Source organism: Coregonus clupeaformis, unplaced genomic scaffold (assembly GCF_020615455.1).
Source record: "Coregonus clupeaformis isolate EN_2021a unplaced genomic scaffold, ASM2061545v1 scaf1650, whole genome shotgun sequence".
Classification (NCBI taxonomy): domain Eukaryota; kingdom Metazoa; phylum Chordata; class Actinopteri; order Salmoniformes; family Salmonidae; genus Coregonus; species Coregonus clupeaformis.
The window spans coordinates 66,252-85,355 of NW_025535104.1; the positions used below are offsets into that span (position 1 = coordinate 66,252).

Genomic DNA, 19,104 nt, shown 5'->3' on the forward strand with positions numbered 1-19,104 from the left:
TGAAAATTACAGGCCTCTCTCATCTTTTTAAGTGGGAGAACTTGCACAATTGGTGGCTGACTAAATACTTTTTTTCCCCACTGTAGTTCTTGGTGGCAAAACCCTTGTTGGCAATCACAGAGGTCACACATTTCTTGTAGTTGGCCACCAGGTTTGCACACATCTCAGGAGGGATTTTGTTCCACTCCTCTTTGCAGATCTTCTCCAAGTCATTAAGGTTTCGAGGCTGATGTTTGGCAACTCGAACCTTCAGCTCCCCTCCACAGATTTTCATGGGATTAAGGTCTGGAGACTGGCTAGGCCACTCCAGGACCTTAATGTGCTTCTTCTTGAGCCACTCCTTTGTTGCCTTGGCCGTGTGTTTTGGGTCATTGTCATGCTGGAATACATCTACGACTCCATTTTCAATGCCCTGGCTGAGGGAAGGAGGTTCTCACCCAAGATTTGACGGTACATGGCCCCGTCCCATCGTCCCCTTTAATGCGGTGAAGTTGTCCTGTCCCCTTAGCAGAAAAACACCCCCAAAGCATAATGTTTCCACCTCCATGTTTGACGTGGGGATGGTGTTCTTGGGGTCATAGGCAGCATTCCTCCTCCTCCAAACACGGCGAAGTTGAGTTGATGCCAAAGAGCTCCATTTTGGTCTCATCTGACCACAACACTTTCACCCAATTCTCCTCTGAATCATTCAGATGTTCATTGGCAAACCTCAGATGGCCCTGTATATGTGCTTTCTTGAGCAGGGTGACCTCAGCCAGCTGGCTCCCACTAGGGCCCCTCAGCCAGCCGGCTCCACTAGGATCTATCTGCACTTTGCTATGTTCATCTTTCCCTCGATCCTGACTAGTCTCCCAGTCCTTGCCGCTGAAAAATATCCCCACAGAATGATGCTGCCACCACCATGCTTCACCGTAGGGATGGTGCCAGGTTTCCTCAAGACTTGACACTTGGCATTCAGGCCAAAGAGTTCAATCTTGGCTTCACCAGACCAGATAATCTTGTTTCTCATGGTCTGAGAGTCCTTTAGGTGCCATTTGTCATGTGCCTTTTACTGAGGAGTGAGCTTCCGTCTGGCCACTCTACCATAAAGGCCTGTTGGTGGAGTGCTGCAGTGATGGTTGTCCTTCTGGAAGGTTCTCCGATCTCCACAGAGGAACTATGTACCAGTGCTGACCTTCTAGGCAGAGTTGCAAAGAAAAAGCCACATCCAGACGGCAATAAAAATAAAAGATTAAGATGGGCAAAAGAACACAGACACTGGACTTTTTTTGAACTCTGCCTAGGTCAGCATCCCGGAGTGCCTTCACTTTTGGACATTGAGACCGGTTTTGGGGTATTATTTAATGAAGCTGCCAGTTGAAGACCCTGTGAGGCGCCTGTTTCTCAAACTAGACACTCAATGTATTTGTCCTCTTGCTCAGTTGTGGACAGAGGCCTCCCACCCCTTTCATCTGGTTAAAGCCAGTTGGGATGTTCTGTGAAGGAGAAGTACACAGCGTTGTAAGATCTTAGTTTCTGGCAATTTCTCACATGGAATAGCCTAATTTCAGATCAAGAATAGACTGACGAGTTTAGAAGAAAGTTTTTGTTTGGCCATTTTGAGCCTGAATAGAACCCCATAATTGCTGATGCTCAGATATCAACTAGTCTCCAGAAGCCCCGGTATGTTATTTCATCAGCACAACAGTTTCCAGCTGTTCTAACATAATTGCAAAAGGGTTTTCTAATAATCAATTAGCCTTTTGAAATGATAAACTGGATTAGCAAACACAACTTGCATTGGAACACAGGACGATGGTTGCTGATAATGGTCTGTATGCCATGTAGATATTCCATAAAAATCTGCTGTTTCCAGCTACAATAGCCATTTACAACATTAACAATGTCTACACGATTTCCTATCAATTTGATGAACAACAAAAGTGCTTTTTTTCAAAAAGGACATTTCTAAGGACCAAAACTTTGACGGTAGTGTATATACTGTATATACGTATTTTTGAGCTTTAAAACCTTATTCCTTGTGATTTATTTTGGGACTGTACACATTTATTTTACACATTTAACTCCTTTATTTTTGGGGGCACAAATCTACCTCCATATTTACATTCGTGTATTGACACCTTCAATCGAGTCCCGTGACACTAGTGGGGGTAATAGAGCGAAAACAGAGAACACCATTGTGTCACACAGAAGTTTTTGTGAGAAGACATATTTTCGATGTCTCATGGTTGACAAACACCAGCTTGGGACCTCCACTGCAGATGCGGAAGGTGCCAAGGAATGTGGTGGATTGAGACACAGCCCATGCAAAACACCTGATATCTCTAGTTAAATTGACAGCTTTGATGGGGAATTTTTTTATTATGCAGATCAGAGATGTCAAGATTCACACCTTACGTAATGCAATTTCAGAATGTGGGGAGGTCCCAGTGAAAGTTGTGTACCTGCCTCCACCAATCCAATGCATTTAAATTATGGGAAGTAGGGAGCAAGTGCTTACTTCAGGAGAAAGGAGATATTATTGGTACACACCCAGATGCTTTGTTAATCAACCACATTGGTCCACCACAAGGCTACCTTACATTTTAGTCATTTAGCAGACGCTCTTATCCAGAGTGACTTACAGTTAGTGAATACCTTTTTTATTTTTTATTTTTTTATTTTTTTATACTGGCCCCCCATGGGAAACGAACCCACAACCCTGGCGTTGCAAACGCCACGCTCTATCAACTGAGCTACATCCCTGCCGGCCATTCCCTCCCCAACCCTGGACGACGCTGGGCCAATTGTGCGCCGCCCATGAGTCTCCCGGTCGCGGCCGGCTGCGACAGAGCCTAGATTCGAACCAGGATCTAGTGGCACAGTTAGCACTGCGATGCAGTGCCTTAGACCACTGCGCCACTCAGGAGTTTTGGTCCAAACTGTCACATGGTCCAGTTTTACACTTGTTGTTGATAACAGAAGGTATAGTCCCATGGGTGGAACTATGAGAGAAAAACGTCTACCCTTCTCCCCCCTCCTCTTCTCCCCCTCCCCTTCTCCACCCCCTCCCCCCCCCTCCTCCCCCTTCTCCTCTTCTCCCCCCCCCTCTCCTCTTCTCCCCTCTCCTTCTCCCCCCTCCTCTTCTCCCTCTCTCCTCTTCTCCCCCTCTCCTCTTCTCCACCCTCTCCTCTTCTCCACCTCTCCTCCTCCTATTCTCCTCTTCTCCCCCTCTCCTCTTCTCCCCCCTCCTCTTCTCCTCCCCCTCTCCCCCTCCTCTTATCCACCCAATCATCTTCTCCACCCTCTTCTCTTTTCCCCCTCTCCTCTTCTCCCTCTCCTCTTCTCCACCCTCTCCTTCACCCCTCTCCTCTTCTCCCCCTCTCCCTTCTCCCCCCTCCTCTCCCCTTCTCGGGCGGGAGGGGAGTTAGAGAGGGAGATGTCAAAGGGCTGGAGAGATGAGCAGAGAGAGATGGGGGGGAGGAGAGAGGATGGGTGGGGGGCGGAGGAGAGCGTAGGGAGAGAGAGAGAGGAGAGGGAGGGGAGGGGAGGGGAGGGAGGGGAGGGAGGGGAGGGGAGGGGAGGGGAGATAAAGACCCCATTTTGCCACACCCTAGGTTTAGCTGTATTTCTACACACCCCCATTTAGCCATACACTAGGTTTAGTTGTGTTTCTACACACCCCATTTAGCCATACCTAGGTTTAGCTGTATTTATACACCCCCCAAACTACTTCCTGCGGCTATGGGACAGAGGAGGAGGGGAGGGGAGATGGAGAGTGAGAGAGAAGAGGAGTAGAGAGAGGGAGATGTCAAAGAGATAGGGCTGACAGACTAACACGCAGTCAACTGAATATCTTTTCATAACTGATTTCTCACCAGTTAGTCATCACAACCAGTAACCTTTTCCACTCTTCCACTCCTGGTACGGCTCAGCTTGACCCTCTGACCTATGAAATGAATGATTTCAAAAAACAGACAAAAGCAAAGGTATTAAATTATATATAAACTCATCTGCAAAGAGAGGTTCACCTTTCCACGGAAGGGGAATGTGTGTACACATGGGTGTTATTGCATCATACCAACTATAAGCCTATCTTCTCCATCACATCACGTGTGTTGTTGCACCACACCAACTATAAGCCTATCTTCTCCATCACATCACGTGTGTTGTTGCACCATACCAACTATAAGCCTATCTTCCCCATCACATCATGAAAGGTCATGTTGATGTTCATTTCTCCTCTCTTTTGCCCCTCCCCCTTTCTCTCTCTCTCTCACTCTCTCTCTCAGTTAAATTCAAAGGGGTTTCATTGACATGGGAAACATATGTTAACATTGACAAAGCAAGTGAAATAAACAATCACAAACAGTAAACTTTAAACACACAAAAGTTTCAAAAGAGAAAGTCATTTGAAATGTTAATAATTTAACTATATAAAAAAACAAAAATAAAAATGAGTGTAATCAGTACTGACCTGTATAGGCCGTCGGTCAATACACTGTAAATGAAATATAAACTAGCTGGCTCCACTAGGGTCCTCTCAGCCAGGTGGCTCCACTAGGGTCCTCTCAGCCAGGTGGCTCCACTAGGGTCCTCTCAGCCAGGTGGCTCCACTAGGGCCCTCTCAGCCAACTGGTGTTTGTAGGAGAGTGTGAGCTGTCTGTGCAAAAAGTAGAAGTACAAATGGCAAGGGAAATGAAATAAACTGATAAATCTAGGCCTAGGTTTTATTTACTGTGGTGTTTGTTCTCCACTGGTTACCCTATTCTTATCACAACAGGTCACACATTTTTCTGCCATGATTGCACGCTGCTGTATTTCACCTAACAGATACGGGAGCTTATCAATATTATATTTGTTTTCAAATTATTTGGGGGTCCTTGTAATCTGAGGGAAATATGTCTCTCTCACATCATCGTTTATTAGGCAGGAGGTTAGGAGGGGGAGCAGTTTCCACCTCATTTTGTGGGCAGTGTGGCACATAGCCTGTCTTCTTCTACCTATGGTGATTTTCGGGATGTGGAAGGCAGACATACAGGCGGATGAAGTAGATTGAGATGCAGCCCATGCAAAAAACTGAAGTTGAGTAGTACATTGTACACTCCATTCCACAGACCTTTAAACCTAATATAAACCTAACATTGCAGTGATAATTAATGTCTGGGGGCATTTTTGTTAGTTTCTGCTGTTCTCCAAATAGTATTTGAGAGTTTTTAAGTACAGTAAATGAGCTTCAACTGGTGGGGGGATTTCTACACACCCCATTTAGCCATACCCTAGGTTTAGCTGTATTTCTACACACCTCATTTAGCCATACCCTAGGTTTAGCTGTATTTCTACACCCCCCATTTAGCCATACCCTAGGTTTAGCTGTATTTCTACACACCTCATTTAGCCATACCCTAGGTTTAGCTGTATTTCTACACACCCCATTTAGCCATACCCTAGGTTTAGCTGTATTTCTACACACCCCATTTAGCCATACCCTAGGTTTAGCTGTATTTCTATAAACCCCATTTAGCCATACCCTAGGTTTAGCTGTATTTCTACACCCCCAAACAACTTCCTGCGGCTATAGGACAGAGGAGGAGGGGAGATGGAGAGTGAGAGAGAAGAGGAGTAGAGAGAGGGAGATGTCAAAAGAGATAGGGCTGGCAGACTAACACGCAGTCAACTGAATATCTTTTCATAACTGACTTCTCACCAGTGATGTCATCATAACCAGTAACTTTTTCCATATGTGTCTCTCATATCATCGTACATTTGGCAGGAGGTTAGGAAGTGCAGCTCAGTTTCCACCTCATTTTGTGGGCAGTGGGCACATAGCCTGTCTCCTCTCTGCCTATGGTGACTTCTCTCAATAGCAAGGCTATGCTCACTGAGTCTATTCATTATCAATTTTTTCCTCAGTTTTCTATCAGTCACAGTGGTCAGATAGTCTGCAGCATTTAAGGTCACTTTGAGGTTTTGTAATGTTTTCCAGTATAATTTTATGTTTGTTTGGTTATAATTTGTTTGGGCCAGATTGTCTGAGGGCTGTCTTGAGGCATTGTTGGGTTAGTAGTGGTTTGTGAACTTAGCTTCCAGGACAAACTGGAAGAAGGGACTTTTCTCATGTTTATTCTCTTTGGCATTTCAGGTCTTTGTAGTGGTAGGAGTGGTGGTCGCTTGTTAGGTGGTTAAACAAATTGATGGCTCGTTTGCAGTGGTGATTTTAGCATGTCAATCTTACATTTTCATTAAATTTTAGCCATTTAGCAGACGCTCTTATCCGTAGCGACTTACAGGAGCAATTAGGGTTAAGTGCCTTGCTCAAGGGCACATCGACAGATTTTTCACCTAGTCGGCTCGGGGATTAGAACCAGCGACCTTTCGGTTACTGGCACAACGCTCTTAACCACTAAGCTACCTGCTGCCCCAATCTTGGTGGGGCAAACAACATTTTTTTGGGGGGATGCATGCTAGCGATACACCACAACACAATAAACATAATAATAATAATAATAATAATAAAAAAAATAATAATAATAATAATTAATTAATCTAAACAATACATTACATGCACTATAACGGTGACAAAAGGTGCCAACAAACTTTTAGGGTCTACATAAAGTTGTCCCGACAGTGGAGCTTATGGCTGACTTGCTTGAAAATATATAGTTTCTACTGACTCCTTGTGGATTTGTGTAACTGGATCAGAACCACATTCTCCTTCAATAATAATTAATGTTGACATGCGTATTGACATTTGAACCGTACACAAACATAATTTAATTTATGTTCAGTAAATTCATCATGTTTGTTCTTATATCATTAACACTTAACTCTGAGGATAAGCCAGTGGAAGCAAACGAGCTGCGACGAGGAAGGCCTTCATTCAGCACTTTCAAAATGGACACCAACAGAAATTCAGATAGATGTTAGTTCAGATAAATTCAGCAAGATGTTCAGACCTTAATTTTACTCTTCAAGTCACCACAGAGAGAGAGAGGGAGTCAGACTCAGCGGTTAGCCTCCCATTTGAAGTATTGTATTAGGCCTACGTGGTCTAAAAAGGAAGGACAATACAATCACGAGGATCCACTTTTATAGACAATAAACAGACGCACTGACAGCACATTGCACAAACAGAACAACCCTCGCAATATCAACTGGAATTACATGGGTCTATTACTGAACTTTTTGTTGAAAACTAATATTTGAATGGGAAGAGACAGCCGCTGGTAACCATGGTTAAGAGGAGGGGCCTCTATAATATAATGGTGTTGGGTCTGTAACTTACAGACATCATATTATAGTATCACCTGAGCTAATTATAACACACTAAGTTAGCAAAACTATGAATGATGAATGAATGAAAAAATGATGAATAAGATGCTAATGAGATGGACCTATATAAACAATATAACAGTGCAGATGTACAAACTATGGCATATATGACGATAAGCGGTTGAGGCAAGCCATCATTCTCCATTAAGACATGAGCGAGCTGAGACGGATGTAGCGAGCTGAGACGGATGTAGCGAGCTGAGACGGATGTAGCGAGCTGAGACGGATGTAGCGAGCTGAGACGGATGTAGCGAGCTGAGACGGATGTAGCGAGCTGAGACGGATGTAGCGAGCTGAGACGGATGTAGCCTATATGCCGCCTATTCGTTCAGCACTTTTGAAATGGACAGCGACATAATTCAGAACATGGGCCGTTCTTACAGTATTCTCCCTGTACACCAAGTCCAAGCTTCAAGTTCCTTGGTGTCCACATCACCAACGAACTATCATGGTCCAAACACACCAAGACAGTTGTGAAGAGGGCACGACAAAGCCTATTCCACCTCAGGAGACTGAAAAGATTTGGCATGGGTCCTCAGATCCTCAAAAATGTATACAGCTGCACCATCGAGGGCATCCTGACTGGTTGCTTCACTGCCTGGTATGGCAACTGCTCGGCCTCTGACCGCAAGGCACTACAGAGGGTAGTGCGTATGGCCCAGTACATCACTGGGGCCAAGCTTCCTGCCATTCAGGACCTCTATACTAGGCGGTGTCAGAGGAAGGCCCTAAAAATTGTCAAAGACTCCAGCCACCCTAGTCATAGACTGTTCTCTCTGCTACCGCACGGCAAGCAGTACCGGAGCGCCAAGTCTAGGTCCAAAAGGCTTCTTAACAGCTTCTATCCCCAAGCCATAAGACTCCTGAACAGCTAATCAAATGGCTACCCAGACTATTTGCATTGTCCCCCCCACCCCCTCTTTTACGCTGCTGCTACTCTGTTTATTATCTATGCATAGTCACTTTAACTATACCTACATGTACATATTACCTCAATTACCTCAACTAACCGGCACCCCTGCACATTGACTCTATACCGGTACCCGCTTATATATAGCGTCGCTACTGTTATTTTATTTTACTGCTACTCTTTAATTATTATTATACATTTTTTTACTTATCTATTTTTTACTTAAAACGTATTTTTCTTAACTGCATTGTTGGTTAAGAGCTTGTAAGTAAGCATTTCACTGTAAGGTTTACACCTGTTGTATTCGGCGCATGTGACAAATAACAATATTTGAAGTCTTGGGATTTTTATATTTTTGGGGAAAATCATGTATCTGAGAGATTTTGTATCTGAGAGATATAAGAAAGATCAGGAAACACTTTATTTTTATTTTTTACATGTATTTAACACCTTATTTTTGGCACTAAACTATCTCCATATATACTTCCATAAAATTGGTACCGGGAGACCTTCAGACAAGTTTTGTAAAGCTTGAGCAAAACGTGTTTTGAGAGACTCATCTTTCCATAGAGGGGTCATGTTAGTGTGTAGCCCAACGGTTCTGACACTACAGACAGAAGTTGGCGGATCGACAGTCCCGACTTCAGACGAGTCCCGGGACGCTTATGGGGGTCGTAGAGCAAAACGGAGAATATCATCGTGTTCGTGAGAGTCTCATCTTTCCATAGTTTGCAGGCCAAACCGGTTGGATGCTACAGATGTTTTCCTGAGAAGACCCATTTTCGGGATGTTTCATTTTCTGACAAACACAGCTCTAGCTCTGCCACCTTTCACCGCAGATGCAGAAGGGAAATATCTCTAGCTTAAACAGATGGATTCTGATGGGGATTGTTTTTTTAATGTTAATTAGATTTCCGCGGAAATTGTAGGCTAAGGGTTTAATTGTAAATGAAAAGAGCATCTGCCAATCATGGATTGTGTGTGGGGGGTACATATATGTGGTAGTCATATAATAATCATGTTGTGGTCTACATTTTGTTCTTCATCAAGCAGACCAGATAATTAGAGATGGTGGGAGACACTGTTAGGCTATTTAAAATGGAAGAATACAATGTATATACTGTAGCATGAGACTAATACCTCTATATACATTTTAACGGGATTTGAGTGACATTGTCGAAATCGTTTTCATAATAATACCCCAACCTCAACCAAATTGAGATGGTTTGGGATGAGTCGCACCGCATAGTGAAGGAAAAACAGCCAACAAGTGCTCAGCATATGTGGGAACTCCTTCAAGACTGTTGGAAAAGCATTCCAGGTGAAGCTGGTTGAGAGAATGCCAAGAGTATGCAAAGCTGTCATCAAGGCAAAGGGTGGCTATTTGAAGAATCTCAAATATACAATATATTTTGATTTGTTTAACACTTATTTGGTTGCTACGTGATTCCATATGTGTTATTTCATAGTTTTGATGTTTTCACTATTATTCTACAATGTAGAAAATAGTACAAATAAAGAAAAACCCTTGAATGAGTAAGTGTTCTAAACCTTTTGACCAGGACTGTATATCATTTATTTTTCACTTAGACATTATGGAGTGTACATCAATTTAAATCTATAAATATTTAAAACTATAAATATTTTAAAACTATAAATATGAAAAAATCCACAAGGTATTGGACAGGCCTATGAGGTCTAAAGGTCTGGCTTTCCAAGCCATTCTGTTCATCTGCAGACCAGATGACTATAGATGGTGGGAGAGCCTGTTATTTAAAATGGAAGAATATAACTTACTGTAGCCTATATACTGTAACAATGACAATAATCCCTTTATATATAGTTTAAGATTATTTTAGTGTAGTATAAAAAGTGTTCATTAAAACAAATTAGGATGTTTTTTGGATGGATTCAATGTACAGTGGGGAAAAAAAGTTTTTAGTCAGCCACTAATTGTGCAAGTTCTCCCACTTAAAAATATGTGAGAGGCCTGTAATTTTCATCATAGGTACACGTCAACTATGACAGACAAATTAAGATTTTTTTTCTCCAGAAAATCACATTGTAGGATTTTTAATGAATTTATTTGCCAATTATGGTGGAAAATAAGTATTTGGTCAATAACAAAAGTTTGTCAATACTTTGTTATATACCCTTTGTTGGCAATGACACAGGTCAAACGATTTCTGTAAGTCTTCACAAGGTTTTCAGACACTGTTGCTGGTATTTTGGCCCATTCCTCCATGCAGATCTCCTCTAGAGCAGTGATGTTTTACAAGACCATGGTGCTTGCCTATGGAGCAGTGAGGGGAACGGCACCTCCGTACCTTCAGGCTCTGATCAGTCCCTACACCCAAACGAGGGCATTGCGTTCATCCACCTCTGGCCTGCTGGCTCCCCTTCCTCTGCGGAAGCATAGTTCCCGCTCAGCCCAGTCAAAACTGTTCGCTGCTCTGGCACCCCAATGGTGGAACAAGCTCCCTCACGACGCCAGGACAGCGGAGTCACTCACCACCTTCCGGAGACATTTGAAACCCCACCTCTTTAAGGAATACCTGGGATAGGATAAAGTAATCCTTCTACCCACCCCCCCCCCCCAAAAAAAATAAAAATAAAAATGGAAAGTGGTTATCCCGCTGGCTATAGGGTGAATGGACCAATTTGTAAGTCGCTCTGGATAAGAGCGTCTGCTAAATGACGTAAATGTGCCCTTGAGCAAGGCACTTAACCCTAATTGCTCCTGTAAGTCGCTCTGGATAAGAGCATCTGCTAAATGACTAAAATGTAAATGTAAAATGTATGTTTTGGGGCTGTCACTGGGCAACACAGACTTTCAACTCCCTCCAAAGATGTTCTATGGGGTTGAGATCTGGAGACTGGCTAGGCCACTCCAGGACCTTGAAATGCTTATTATGAAGCCACTCCTTCGTTGCCCGGGCGGTGTGTTTGGGATCATTGTCATGCTGAAAGACCCAGCCACGTTTCATCTTCAATGCCCTTGCTGATGGAAGGAGGTTTTCACTCAAAATCTCACGATACATGGCCCCATTCATTCTTTCCTTTACACGGATCAGTCGTCCTGGTCCCTTTGCAGAAAAACAGCCCCAAAGCATGATGTTTCCACCCCCATGCTTCAAAGTAGGTATGGTGTTCTTTGGATGCAACTCAGCATTCTTTGTCCTCCAAACACGACGAGTTGAGTTTTTACCAAAAAGTTCTATTTTGGTTTCATCTGACCATATGACATTCTCCCAATCCTCTTCTTGATCATCCAAATGCACTCTAGCAAACTTCAGACGGGCCTGGACATGTACTGGCTTAAGCAGGGGGACACGTCTGGCACTGCAGGATTTGAGTCCCTTGCGGCGTAGTGTGTTACTGATGGTAGGCTTTGTTACTTTGGTCCCAGCTCTCTGCAGGTCATTCACTAGGTCCCCCCGTGTGGTTCTGGGATTTTTGCTCACTGTTCTTGTGATCATTTTGACCCCACAGGGTGAGATCTTGCGTGGAGCCCCAGATCGAGGGAGATTATCAGTGGTCTTGTATGTCTTCCATTTCCTAATAATTGCTCCCACAGTTGATTTCTTCAAACCAAGCTGCTTACCTATTGCAGATTCAGTCTTCCCAGCCTGATGCAGGTCTACAATTTTGTTTCTGGTGTCCTTTGACAGCTCTTTGGTCTTGATCATAGTGGAGTTTGGAGTGTGATCGTTTGAGGTTGTGGACAGGTGTATTTTATACTGATAACAAGTTCAAACAGGTGCCATTAATACAGGTAACGAGTGAAGGACAGAGGAGCCTCTTAAAGAAGAAGTTACAGGTCTGTGAGAGCCAGAAATCTTGCTTGTTTAGGTGACCAAATACTTATTTTCCACCATAATTTGTAAATAAATTCATAAAAAATCTTACAATGTGATTTTCTGGATTTTCTTTTCTCATTTTGTCTGTCATAGTTGACATGTACCTATGATGAAAATTACAGGCCTCTCTCATCTTTTTAAGTGGGAGAACTTGCACAATTGGTGGCTGACTAAATACTTTTTTTCCCCACTGTAGGTGTTCTGCTGTGTGTCGTGGTGTTTATATGAAAGTGGTAGATTTTGTAATTCTTTACAAGAGAAAGTTCTGGATTAATTTTATTTGGGTGACCTCAGGCCATGGTCTTAGCAACCATCAGTCCTGTGTTCCAATGTCACGTTGTGTTTGCTAATCCAAGTTTATCATTTTAATTTATGGATAGCTAGGGGCTATCCCCAACACTCAGATATAATTTACAAATGAAACATGTGTTTAGTGAGTCCACCAGATCAGAGGCAGACACTCCTAACCGCTAAGCTACCTGCCACCCCATTCAAAATGTAACAAGTACTTTTGGGTGTCAGGTCAAATGTATGGAGTAAAAAGTACATTATTGTCTTTAGGAATGTAGTGAAATAAAAGTTGTCCAAAATATAAATAGGAAAGTAAAGTACAGATACCCAAGTAAGTAATATAATAATTGTGTAGTTCTAGAAGGGTTTATTATATATCCTAGTCAGTAAATATTTAATAATTGTGTAGTTCTAGATACTGTGTGGGTTTATTATATATCCTAGTCAGTAAATATTTAATAATTGTGTAGTTCTAGATACTGTGTGGGTTTATTATATATCCTAGTCAGTAAATACATATCTTCAGGGGTACCTTACTTATTAGGTGGAGGCACTGCACTACATTATTTATTGTTAGGTCCATACATCTTTACACACATTAACCTTCACATTCTGACTACTTACAGACCACCTAGTCTAATAGTCCTGCCACACACCTAGATACTAGGTCCAAACTGATAGGAACTCAGGTCCCTCAGAAGAGAGGGTTACATGAACCTAGGGGAAAGTTCACCCTGGAGCCTACAGACTTCACTGTAGTTTGGTGGGAGTATGAAACATGAAGTAATATCACCTTCATATTACCCAGGCCTAGTACAGTATTTCATCATCCTGTCAGCTAGTTGTGTCCTCTCTCCTGGCCTCCTTTGGGTTTTGAGTAGGAGCCGAGGAGAGAGGAGTCGAGTAATCAAGGAAATGCAATTGAGATTTTCCCATAGAGTCGGCCCCAAATACCACCCTATTCTCTGTAAAGTGCACCACTACCCAAGTCCTTAGGTTAAAGTTCACCAGAGCCATTAAACCATGCAGGTACTCCAGGCACCTGTCTCCTGCTGCTGCTGCCCCTAGGGGTGGGATGTGGGTATTGGAAATGGTCTTACTGTGGTCTAAGCCCCAAGGTGAAGTTTCCACTAGGTCCAGATCAGGATCTGCTTCCCCTCCCCCAATCCTAACATCAACCATTAGTGGGGAAAATCCCAAACGGACCCAAGATCAGTGTCTAGGTGCAACGTCCCCCTACTCCATTACACCCCTCTTGTTGGTGGAGAGAAATGGTGCAGTTTTAAACCCACAACCCTGGCGTTGCTCTACCAACTGAGCTACATCCCTGCCGACCATTCCCTCCCCTACCCTGGACGAATTGTGCACCGCCCCATGAGTCTCCCGGTCGCGGCCGGCTACGACAGAGCCTGGATTCGAACCAGGATCTCTAGTGGCACAGCTAGCACTGCGATGCAGTGCCTTAGACCACTGCGCCACTCTGGAGTTAACCTGTAACCTTTTCCACTCTTCCACTCAGCTTGACCCTGACCTCTGAAAAAACAAACAAAAGCAAATGTAAATTATATATAAACTAATATGCAAAGAGAGGTTCCCATTTCCATAGAAGGGGAATGTGTTACACGATGGTGATAAGCGTATCTTCCCCATCACATCATGAAAGGTCATGTTGATATTCATTTAACATCCCTCTCTCTCTCTGTCTCTCTCTTTCTCCTCAGATCTCCAGGCTCAAAGCGTCAGTCCAGTCCAAAGCGTCAGTCCAGGTAGGAAGAGTATACATCTACAGTGATTATAGGAGTTCAATATTAGTCAACTTTATTATCCCACATGGAGAAATTCATATGTCCATAAACACCATTCTAAAACCCAATATCAAGTACTGTTTTATGGCACTACTAATACTTGTCAACCACAAAGCATTACTGCTGTTAGAATAACAGAAGCCCTGTCATAATCTGTCCTCACCACTGTTTTCCTCTCTGCTGTTTACAGCTGAATACTCAGTCAGACTGGTGAATGGGACCACTTCCTGCTCTGGGACAGTGGAAGCCTTCTACAGAGGACAGTGGTCAGGTCTAAGTCCTTGGTTTGGGAGTATGATGAAAGAGGCTAAGGTTGTGTGTAGAGAGCTGGGCTGTGGGAATGCTGTAGCTGCATCTAGAGGACCTCTGGTTGAAGATGGAAGAAGAGGAATCTCTTCAAGGGAGTGGATGTAGTGGAGATCAGTCTACTCTTAGAGAGTGTGACACCGTAGGAAGACCTGGTGTCTGTTATTATGGATATCATCATGTGATCTGTTCAGGTAAGACACTGGTAATATTGAGAGATTTAATTTGTACATTATACAAGGTTAGCATATATCATGTTTTTTTTTTCATTTCATTTCAAGACAGGGAGAGATGTTAGATGTATTTAAACATTATATTTGTGTTTGTCATATTGGTTTATGGGAGATGTGCATGGGCAGATCATTGTAGTTCAGATGTTACTGAAGTGAAGCTGCCTGATGGATGTCCAGCTGTTTATTTTCTATAAAGTGAAGTGAACTTATTCCTGTCTCCTGCCTGCATTATTCCCAACCCTATACTGAGTGACTAAGAACCAATTTCCACCTCTTACAGTATCAAACATAGCAAACTACAATCTTTTATCCAACATATTTGTGTTTAGTCCTTGACAGTGTCATCAACAAAACTGATTGAATGTTCAACCAACTCTTTTTCTCCAGAGTCTGTGCAGCTTGTGGATGGAGCTGGCCTCTGCTCTGGGAGACTGGAGGTGAAGTCCAATCAGTCCTGGGCCTCAGTGTGTGAAGCTGACTTTGACCAGCAGGATGCAGAGGTAGTCTGTGGGGAGCTTGGCTGTGGGGCTCCTGCAGCTCTACAGGGGGGGCTCTATGGAGAAGGTGAGGGTCAGACCTGGGATAAAGAGTTCCAGTGTAAAGGCAATGAGTCCCTTCTCCTGGACTGTGACACCTCAGACAGAAAAAACAACACCTGCCTACCTGGTAATGCTGTTGGACTCACCTGCTCAGGTAAGAAACAGTTTGTCACTCAATCAACATTGTTTCTCACCTGGAGTGAAGAATATGAGAGGCAATATATAGTGGGCTCCAAAATTACTGGCACCCCTGTCTGGCAATGCACAAACAATACTTACAGAAATATAAACACTATAATTATAGAGAGAATCTGAAAATACCAACATGTGAGAAATACTGTACTATATTAATGTTCCAATGGAACCCACCAAAATCATTTATTGATTAAATTAAAAATCAATGTCCTCCAAATCAAGGTTTCACAATTAATTGCACCCTTAAAGATGATTGTAAATAACATCTACCAAAATTAAACCAGTGTTAAGTGAATATTTTAATCTCAATGGTTGAACTCAACTATTTCAGTGTCTCTGTGCGTCTCTCAAAAGGTTGTAATGCTTTTGGATCAATAAACAGACAGAGTCCCGGTCTGCATAGTCAGGCCTTTATTCATTGAGAATTCTGTTCATCACAATTTCAGAGTCCATCTTTTATACTCACACATCATACAAAAACCCCACCCCTTTTAGGCGGGCTGTTTTCCTCTGCTCTCCTAACCATCAGGTCACACACATATGTTCTTATCATAGGCTGCATTCCTTAGTTATCGCCGTCCTCATACTCCTTAAAAAGCCTAACCGTTTCTCTCCTCCCTTAATTGGGAGGCCTCTTTATCTTGGTTTCTCAGTTGTCTGTAGCCAGTTCTCCTTGTCCTTTGTTGTCTGGTCTAACTCTTACTCACATTGCTAAATAGTGGCTCAATGTCATAATCTTTACTGGTCCTACACTCACACATTCTAACACATTTCACACAGTTTCAGGGTGTAATAATTAGTCATTAATAATTATTCTATCAACCAGGAAATAAATTCCACTTATTTAAGTGTATCTAAGTCTTAAGGAACTATATTGAGCCATTACATCACTTCCTGTTTCACTAGGATATAAAAATGAGGTAACACGCATACAATATCCCTTTGTCATTCAACACCATGAAGAAAACAAAATAACTGGCAGTTCAAAAGAGACAGATGGTCGTAGACCTTCATAAATCTGGTAATGGCTACAAGAAGATCCACAAATGATTGAATATACCACTGAGCACTGTCAGGGCAATTATTAAAAAATAAAAAAGATATGGAACAGTTGAAAACCTCACGGTAGAGGACGCAAATGCATTTTGCCCCCCAGGATAGGGAGGAGGATGGTGAGAGAAGCAACAAAATCCCCAAGAATAACTGTGAACGAATTGCAGGCCTTGGTGGCGTCTTGGGGTCACCAGGTTTCAAAAAGCACCATCAGACGCCACCTCCACAACCACAGGCTCTTTGGAAGGGTTGCCAGAAGAAAGCCCTTTCTGACCCCAAGACACAGATGCAAGCGCTTTGAGTTTGCCAAATGTCATTTACATTATGACTGGAAGAAGGTGCTCTGGTCAGATGAGACCAAAATTGAACGTTTTGGTCAGATACAGCATCGACATGTTTGACGTCGAAACAGAGATGCATACAAGGAGAGGCACCTCATACCCACTGTGAAATATGGTGGTGGGTCAGTGATGATTTGGGGCTGTTTTAATTCCAGAGGTCCAGGGGCACTGGATGGCATAATGAATTCCACCAAGTATCAGGCAATTTCGGCTGACAAAGAAGGCTGGGATTTGGCCGTAGGTGGACATTCCAACAAGACAATGACCCAAAACATACCTCAAGATCCACACAGAAATGGTTCTGTGACAAAAAAATATATCTTCTGCCATGGCCATCTCAGTCAGACCTCAATCCAATCGAAAATCTGTGGGCTGATTTGAAGATGGCAGTTGATAAGCGCAAACCCAAGAATGTGAAGGATCTTGAAAGGATCTGCATAGAGGAATGGTCCAAAATCCCTCCAAATGTGTTCCTTAACCTTGTCAAACATTACAGGAAAAGACTCCATGCTGTTATCCTTGCCTGAGGTGGTTGCACTAAGTACTAAATGAGGAGTGCCAATAATTATGAAACCTTGATTTAGGTGACTTTTATTTTGTATTAAATAATTGTATGATTTTGGTTGGTTCCATTGAAACATTAATAAAGTACAGTATTGTTTATATTTTTTAATGTATTGTTGGTGCAGTCAGGGGTGCCAGTAATTTTGGAGCCCACTGTAGATGTGTTTTAGTGTGAAAATAGTAAGATTACTGTCTCTCTCTCTTCTCTCTGTGGTCCTCTGTAGCTCAGCTGGTAGAGCATGGCGCTTGTAACGCCAAGGTAGTGGGTTCGATCCCCGGGACCACCCATACACAAAAATGTATGCACGCATGACTGTAAGTCGCTTTGGATAAAAGCGTCTGCTAAATGGCATATTATTATTATTATTATTATTATTATTATTCTTTTCTCAGAGCCTGATGATGTGAGGCTGGTGGGAGGAGGCAGTCGCTGTGCTGGTGGAGTGGAGCGGTACGACCAGGGAGAGTGGAGGACTATGTGAGCTTATGACAGGAACAAGGAGGCTGTAGCTGCAGTAGTGTGCAGACAGCTGGGTTGTGGCTCCACTGTTTCAGTACTACCTGGAAACACCACTAGAGGGTTTGGAGTTGAATGTTCTGGGTCTGAGCCTTCACTGAGGGAGTGTGAGAGAATTTATGATCTCCTTCCTGGACTCACAGTGATCTGCTCAGGTAATAACAAGATATTATAATTATATTCAACTGATTTCCTTCATTCATACAACTTCCTCTGCACCTCTCACAATGACTGTTTAGCTTGTAAGTCTGCTTTGCAAAACAGATCACTCAGTCAAGTAGGAATAAAATACAACTTAAATATCCCAGAATGCTTTTGTATTTGAACGTTATCTCACTGAACGTCTCTACTCACTACCACTGTCACATGTCATGTTATTGTCATATCTAAATGAGGAAAGTAGTTGAGGAGCTACGTTTTCTTTTTCTCTCCTCTTGTTCCAGATGTCCTGCTTCAGCCTGATATCAACATATGTTGTCTCAGTGACTGTAGGCCCACTACTCATGTTGCCCTGTGAGGGAGGGTGGCTAGCACTGTTACATGCTGATGTTATTGTCATATCTATAGGAAACTAGTTGAAGAGGTTTTTCTTGTTCTCTTTTATTGTTACAGATCTCCTGGTCCAGCCTGATATCTTCCTGACTGACTCAATGGGAGGGGTCTCCAGGGGCCACCAGGGGCCTGAAGTATTTAGGGGCTACAACTTCACCATCACCTGCTCCACTCAGCCACAGTACCCAGGAGGCTCCTTCCTCCTCACGTTCACCGGCTCCAACAGAACCCAGACCCAGCCAGCTGTCAATCACTCTGCTGCCTTCCTCTTCCCTGCTGCAGATGACTCCCACCAAGGGAACTACAGCTGTGTTTATGACAATTATGTTTTCTCTCATAACTTCTTCTCTGAGAGTGAGCTCCTCACCCTCACCGTCACAGGTAACTGAACATGATCCAGACTTATAACTTTGTCATTGACAGATTTCCCACAGATCTATATGAAGATGACCAGTCCCCTCATCAAAGGTGTTTCTGTTTTCAGCCTCTCCTCTGCCAGCCTTCATCATCAGACACGTTGTAGTGCTGCTGATCCTACTGACAGCCATCACCACCTTCTACCTGTACTACAAGGTAAAGACATTTACTCAGACGTTACAAGTCATTTAAATGTTTGTGTCTTTGAGC

General features: G+C 43.1%; 1 long non-coding RNA gene across 1 annotated transcript; it reads left to right on the forward strand.

Moving 5' to 3' along the window:
• The first annotated feature begins 14,583 nt into the window (after positions 1-14,583).
• LOC121561947 lies at positions 14,584-17,884 on the forward strand. Its single transcript, XR_005999358.2, has 3 exons — positions 14,584-14,677; positions 15,104-15,409; positions 17,802-17,884. It is a non-coding gene; the product is annotated as an uncharacterized LOC121561947 (long non-coding RNA).
• Positions 17,885-19,104: the final 1,220 nt, after the last annotated feature.